The sequence below is a fragment of the Oryza sativa genome, chromosome 5 (genome assembly GCF_034140825.1).
Source record: "Oryza sativa Japonica Group chromosome 5, ASM3414082v1".
NCBI classification, from domain to species: domain Eukaryota; kingdom Viridiplantae; phylum Streptophyta; class Magnoliopsida; order Poales; family Poaceae; genus Oryza; species Oryza sativa.
In genome coordinates, this window is record NC_089039.1 from 6,457,258 (window position 1) to 6,465,505 (window position 8,248).

The following is an 8,248-nucleotide window of genomic DNA, read 5'->3' on the forward strand; positions in this document are numbered from 1 at the left end:
ACCGGTGTTCATCACCCGATTTAACCGCTGAAAGATCACCCCTGCCTCCTGTCGCCGCCGCCGCCGGTTTGACCGCCGTGTCCCCGTTGGTCTGACCAGTGCGATGCCACCGGTCTGACCACCAGTGTCCCGCCGGTTGGACCGCCAAACCCGAGCAAACATAAATTGAAGATCTCCCAAAGTAGATTGAAACTTTCTTACTTCTCTCCGTATTTACAAAGTGCAACAACAACACTCCTCACGAAAATCTCAACTAAACTCGAAACCCTAACTTTTCTCTCTAAACTCAACTCTCTCTCAAAAAGATACCACGAGGACACACCCTCCTTCTCTATATATACTCGAGGTAGGCAGCCTAAAGCCACGAACAAACCTTGTACAAGAAGTCATAATCCCCTAGAACACCTTTCCATACAAAAAACAAACTTTACAAACTCCAATTGTACCAAATTTGGACTCCCTCCAAATTCGACTCCACATCCCAGACGTACACAATATCTCCATCGTATGCCATATGGAATCTTCACTAACCACGTACATTGATCTTTAGCCTAGCATATATTTTTCTCTCAATTATTCCGAGTACATCCTTGTCGGCAAGACTGTTCCCAAGGATTCGGCACCCATTTTTTTTCTCCATAAATATTTTTACTCTCGTGCACAATGAGCAATTAAAAAGTTATTTGAGGAATAACAATTCAATAAAGTATGTACATAAGCATTTATCATTCAAACCACACACTAGCATCAATATTGCATATTGGCTTAATTCAAGTATAGAATATAAGTGTCATTCATCATCTCTCATAAAAGCAATATCTAAACCTCATAAAATATCACGCCCGGGAAACAGAGCACTAGATTCCATTTGTGAGAGCATTATTTCCTTGCCCTAGGAGGCAAGGTACACATAACCAAGTTGATAATTAACAGAGTTTACAAGTGGAAGCGTAAACATAGTACTTTTATTACATGGGCGACAAGGGCCTAACACTGCAAAGATAAACGAAAAAGAAGAGGCGACGGCCAACACGCGGGCAACCACAGGCAACGGCCAACACGCGGGCAACCACAGGCACTTGACGTCAGGCATGAGCTAGAAGTCGAACCCACCATCTTCAAGGTACTCCTCTGCTAAAGTGGGAAAGCAGAGCAAGACTGAGTACAACCACCGTACTCAGCAAACCATGCCGAAACAATACAAAAATAATGCTAAGGGTGTACAAAGGATCATATAAGTATGTTGGGGTTAACTTGCAGCAAATGAGCATTTTATTTGGCAAACAGTTGGAAAGCATTTTATTAAACCACGCCCTATCTCTAGTCAAATTGCTACCAAGTTGCGCTACGACGTGAACTTGCGTAAGCCACACTATGACGCGAACTTGCCTAAGGGGCACTACGACGCGACCTCCTTAACCCAATCCCATAGGCTCCAACCATGTGTTCCAACCTAATAGACAGAAACCACTAACTTTGGGTCTTTGCTCCGCTTGCCTATAACCGAGGGCGCGGCTATTCGAATAGATTTAATTCTGGCCAGAGGTGTACCACTTTACCCCACCCAACACGTCTCCCTTACGTGTCGCCACGTGCCACATGCCACCACGGCATTTGGGCGGAAGCTGTCATATAACCTATCGTCCAACGTTGCCCCGAACAAGGAATACCGACATAGACTTCCACGACCAATAAACTCTGGGACAGGTGGACAGATTATGCCCCTAGGCGCGACTGCTAGGAACATCAACACAAAACTTGGGCCTCATCCATCCCTATCCATGCCTTTCTTGATCAAGGCCACACTAAGCGATACACTACACCTTACCCACTAGACAGGTGGTCGGATGGAAAATGCTTTGCAGTCGTGCCCCGAAGTCCGGTCCATATGTCGGCCGAGGTGTGACAAGCAAAACCAAACACCTCAAGCCCAGCCGAAAATAGGTTTTGAGGTATTTCGAAGAGAGAGCTACTTTTCACGGAAGAACAACCGCTAACCAACATTATCAAATGAGGGGAGAGGGGAGCGGCGGCGCAGCGAGGGGAGAGAGCAGCCAGCCCGGGTAGATAATGGGAGAGGGAGTTCCCATGCTCACCGAGGGGAACGGAGGGGCATACGGAGATGACGATCCTGTAGGCGGCCTCGTCGGCACAAGTGGAGGTCCCAACCGACGTTTAGCGGCGGCTGGAGGCGGCGGAGCGGCGCGATGGCGAGGGATGGGCGGACGGGTTCGGGAGGCGAGGAAACAGGGATAAGGTGGATCGGGGCTTCCTTTTATAGGCTGCAGAGGAGGAGGAACGGCTGAGGAGCACTCGTCCGGCAGCCATCAATGGCGCCAGCATGCTGGCAGGCATTTACTCCCCACCGACCACGAATCGCAGGGGGTAAATAGGGAGGGAGAGGAAGAGGAGGGTGTGGGGAGCATTTTCCCTAGCTCCAATGGAGAGGGGAATGCAGTTGGCAAGCAGGCCGGGCGCGCCAAGGAGGGAGGGAGGAGACGAGCCGGAGGAGGGAGGTGGCCCTGATAGGTGGGGCCTATCCGTCAGCGGTGGTGGCGAGGGCGTTGGCTCGGCTTGGGTAGAGCTAGGCTAGCATGTGAGAGATGGGCCGGGGAGGCGGCCTAGGTTTGAGAAGGAGGAGGGGGAGGTGCTTGCTAGGCTGGGCCGCGAGGGGAAAGGTGGGAGGGAGTGGGCCAAAAACAACCCAAGGGGGAGGAGGGGATTTAAATCAATTTATTCTTTTTAACAAAGCTGACAAGGGTTATTGTGGCATTAATAATATTTCCAGTGCTCTTAAAATTCAAGTAAAAATTGGTTACACATTTGAAGGCACGAGGAACTCTACAAATATTCCCGCACACCTTTTTCGAGTTGAATCTTGATGCCATTTAATGGTTGAGGCTAATTCGGCTTTTACAATTTCTCTGAACCAATTAAAAGGGTAGGAAATTTTTAGGGTGCTTTAGGGCGCGACAAACTTACCCCCCTTACAGAGAATGTCGACCACGAGATTAGGAAGCTCCAACGAAGAGGTGAAGATGGACCAACTTCAACTTGTCTTCGCGCTCCCAAGTGGCTTCTTCTTTGGAGTGCTGGCTCCACTGAACCTTGCAGAAGTGGATGACCCAACTGCACGTATGTCACTCTGATACGTCCAAGATCTTGATGGGCTTCTCAACATAGGCCAGGTCTTCTTGGAGTTCAACCTGGGAGACATGGAACACATCATGAACATTCCCCAATGATGCTAGCAGGTTGAGCTGGTATGCAACTTCCCCTCATCTGGCAAGGATCCTATAGGGCCCACGTATCTGGGAGCAAGCTTTCCTTTGGTGTTGAACCTTCTGACTCCCCGGAGTGGAGTAATACGCAGGTATACATAGTCCCCGACTTCGAAGGTGAGATACCTGCGGCAGTTGTCGGCATAGCTCTTTTGCCTGGACTGGGCCACTTTCTAGTTGTTTTGAATGGTCTTGACCTTCGCTTCCGCTTCCCTGATGAATGTCAGTCCCGAAAACCTGTCGCTCACCTGTCTGATCCTAGAGGAGCGGCGTTCTGCACTTCTGCCCGTAGAGAGCCTCGTATGGTGCCATCTACAAGCTGTATTGATAGCTGTTGTTGTAGGAGAACTCTGCGTATGGGAGACTCTTGTCCTAGGTCTTTCCAAAATCGAGGAAGCAGGCAGAAAGCATATCTTCTAAGATCTGGTTAATGCTCTATGTCTGGTCGTCGGTCTGAGGGTGATAAGCAGTCCTGAAGTTCAAACGAGTCCCAAGCTCTTATTGCAGTTTCTGCCAAAACATAGAGGTGAGCTGGGTACCTGTTATTGGGTACACCATGCGGGCGAAGTAGAGTTATGCCATCTTACTGCCGGATTAAGTGGTCTTGACAGGAATGAAGTGTGCCACCTTGGTCACATGGTTCACCACGACCCAAATGGAATCATAACAGCCTTGAGTGCGGGGAAGGCTATGACATCTTGGCCGAATTAGGATGAAGCCTGTGTGGCCCATGTGAGCTGTGTGCGCATATTTAGTACCACCTTGCTAGTTTATCAAGGACGAAAGTGTAAGCGGGGTGGTGTGTGTAAGTTGGCCCGCCCGTCAGTTGGGCAGGGCTACGCGGTTCTTGAGGGAGGGTTGTTACAAAGGCTGGTGATGAAGTCCATTCCTATCTCTTCCCATTTTCACTCCGGGATTCGGAGCGACTGCAGTAGCCCTGCTGGCCTCTGGTGTTCTGCTTTGATTCTATTGACGACCAAATTTGGTAAGGTGTGAACCAGGTTCGACATTGGGATCGAGGCAGATTCAAGAAAGAGATCGATTCGAAGAACAGAGTATGCATCGGCTGAGATGGATCGGACAAAAGACAGCCGATACAGCCGATAAAGATGATGTAGCCGATTCCGATGAAGATGGTTTCAAAGCTGTTTCCCGAATCGTTCAAAGTGCTTCATGAGGATTGCCGTGATGGAGATAAAGCTCTCGGATGAGGCAATTGTATCTATTAATTAGGATATTTCATATAATTTCCTTAGAGATATGTTTGGGCAAAAGTCTACCGCAAAGACTTATGGTATCTGAGAGTTTGTTAGAGATAAGTGTCGTGTCCGGCAAGGACATATTTTGTATCTCGGGTATAAATATCACCCGAACCCATGTAATCAATTAACAATCGTTCAATACAATCTCGGCGCATCGCCACCCTTTTTACTTTCGTTTATTTCGACGAGTTCTTACTTTCGGGTTGAGCTGCATCGATTTTGATCTTCAACTAGAGGTAAAGCTTGTTATGGCGGCTTGCGTTATCGGGGTTAATGCTTCCATCTTTATGATACTTTAACCCTGTTTATGTAATCCGTCGAGTTATCATATACATGTTTCAATCTATGTTAGTTGCACTACATAACTTGTTATCGGCTGGTTCTTATCATTAGGAAACAATCGGTAAAGTTACGTTTTGTTATTAATCTAGATTGTATCGTGTATCTACCATCTCTCGTAGGTTTTCATCATCCTGTTTAGATATCACACTTGTCTTTATGCTTAATGCTGCATCGGTTGAGTTCGATCTATTAAGTAATATTTATAATTGTGATATCTGGCTTGTTTTATGATCATTAACAGAGATAGTATCGGGGTTTCAGCCGATCTTTCCTGGTTTAGTTTTATGTCTTATATGCTTAAATGATATGCTAAATCTGCCCTTTATATTAAGATCTTACCGCAATAAAGTATATTAGGCTTCTCTTTGATATATTCTATCTGTTTTAATATCTTAATGTAGAGTGGTATCGGAGTACTAGCCGATACATGCTAGATCTATCTGATCGGCTATGCTATAAGCGCTTATAATCTTTATGTTAATGTATACTTCGATCTAAGTGATTTATACTGTCTCGGCATGGTGACCGATTTATCCAAATCACTTGGTTTAAATATACATCGATAGAAGAATTATATAGCGTTAATATCTACAGCCGATCGAGTAGATTTAGTCTTATCTTGCTTATTTACAACTGCCGATCGATTCACATATGACATCGGCTTGAAGATAAATGATATGTCATCGGCGGCTGGCCGATCGGCTATCGTTTATGGATTTAACCGTGGTTTATTTTGTCTTTGTTTCTTGTTGATTGCAGGATCAAATCAACTGGCACGCTCACAAACCTAAAAGCAAGATTTTGGACCTGCACTGAAGTTAAGCAGATCTTTCAGGCCGGTGTGTGTTTTTTGCATCAACGGATTCGTTGACACACGTCACGCAGGGCCACAAATTCTGCTATCTCACGCTTCATGTTGACCCACCAGTACTTAGCCTTTAGGTCTAGGTACATCTTGGTGCTGCCCCGGGTGGATGGAGTATTGGCTCTTGTGTGCTTCCAGCAGGATGAGCTTTTTGATCTTCGGGTCTTTGGGACACATAATTGTTTGCCATTCCAAACGGTGCCATGTTCGTCTTCCATGAAGCCACACACTTTCCCTCTTCTCATGTTCTTCTGCAATTCCTTCATGTCTGGGTCGGTCTTTTTTGCCTCTCGGATCCGATCTAGTAGCAGAGGCTTCACCTCCAAGGTTGTCAGAGAGCCTTGGTGGATGATGTGAAGATTCAACCTTTCCATGTCCCTGCATAGCATTGCTGAACACGGGCTTGCGTGAGTCATATTGCAATAGCTCTTTGTTGGTATTTCTTAACCTTACAGATAGAATCCGCAAGCACATGAAAGATACCGATGCAACACTTCATTCGGGAGTATTCCAAGGTATTGATTTCCATAGGGAACGTGTGTGTCAGCTCTTCACCAGGTTCGTCTAAGGACACGAAGCTAAGATAGGCTAACGGTAGAAAGGATTTACTAGTGAGAGACGATGTATACAGAAAGCTCAATTTGATCCTAAAAAGGTACTTCGGGCGCTGGCCAGCCCACTGCTCCCAGATATGGCTCTACAACGTACCCGGATAGGGAGGACTTCAGTGTTTTGAGGGATATCACTACCTATACACCCACCTCAAACCTATTGTGGGATACAAAGCAAACACTGAAAATTAACTACCCAGACACCACGTCTACGCAGTTTAATAACTACTTTAATGCTAGCTAAACACTAAAGCAACCACTATATATTAATGGATTATAGTGATCAGTGATCCCGTACGTTGATTAGGAACTAACTAAGAGGTAACTCTCACAGAATAAATCTTAAATACTCGGAATGATATTCAATTAAAGCAGGGTACTTATCAGAAACGAGAGAAGGACTACGAACAACTCCAGAATTCCTCCGACTTCTTCTACTCTACTCTCTCCCTAATTCTAGCATACAAAATAGTACAATAGAGCCACTTATAATTCAGCTCAAGCTTCAAAGAGTGTGTGAATGAGGGAGAGGAGAGAGTATTTATAGGTCTAGAGATACCCTGGGAATGTGGAGATGCTTAAGCATCCAAAGAGCATCTCTTCTCTTCTCTTGACAAGTGTGCATGACGGTTTCTTCAGGTATAACGCTCACAACCGTCATTGGGATGTCATCCACAGCGTACACGTGGAAGGCCAGGATCAAAGGTGCCAGTGGCGGTTCAGCCGAACCCCTGGTTCGGCCAAACCACGGGCCCCACCTCCTGGCCTCTCCTTTGGCAGGGACACTGACTGGTGGGCCCTGATGGTGCTTATGACAGTTATGACCCATTCCATGCGGTTTCACCTGACTTGTGGGCCCTCCAATCCATGTGCTTGCATCTGATTGGCCGGAGGTGTGTTTCCTTGCATGCCGGGTGTGTTTTCTCCTTAAAAATATCTGCATATACATATTTCACCAACACTAGTAGAATTGGTTAGTAATAACCCCTACCACTAAGTTGGATATCATATTTTATTTCATTATATGCAGGTATTAATGGTCAGATATTATGATTTAAGGACCGTCAACACTCTTCCTGTTCATCATAATCCTTGATCAATTCCAACCATTGTTGGTATTTCTTACGACCACAGACAAATCCGCAAGAGCATGGAATACGTTGTAGCACTTCACCTTCGAGTGACTCCAAAAGGATATCAAACTCAGGGAACGTGTGTAATCTACCTAAGGCTAAGACTATCCAAGGACAACAACCGTTAGTAGGCTAGCAAGGCTAGAGAGGACTTTCTATATATTTTAATTATCTACGCTAAGTTGAAGGTAATTTCCTACCTATTGCTTCGGGCACCGACTCCTGCTAGTCTGCCAGCGTGGTTCCGTCTATGGCTCTATAATGTATCCGAACATGGAGGATCACTAGGACGGGATTCAGGGCTGTCATCACCTGTCGCCTACCTCTGACAAATCCGTGAGATACACAACAAACAAAGGTAATCTCTAACGTAGACACCACACCTAAGTTTTTAATTACTACTCTAATACTAGCGCAGGAACTTCCTTCTTTATCCAAAGTCCTAGTACTAGAGCACCTAGTACGAAAACTAAACAATGAACACGCAAAGATGGAATTCTATCTCACTTAGACTAAGTAATTAAATAACATAAGAAAGGATCACGAATGCTTATTTAATAGAAGAAGTTTCTCCGAAGCTGGAGCAAAGTGTACCGACAACTCCGGTACTCCTCTAGAATTCCTCCTAGAAAGCTACACTCGTCGAGGTAGAAGTCAGAGAAAGTGCCAAACCTCCGGGCACTCCTCCAGAGTTTCCCCTCACCCTCTAAATATTTCTAATGTATAAAAGATACAATAGAGCCTCTTGTAATTT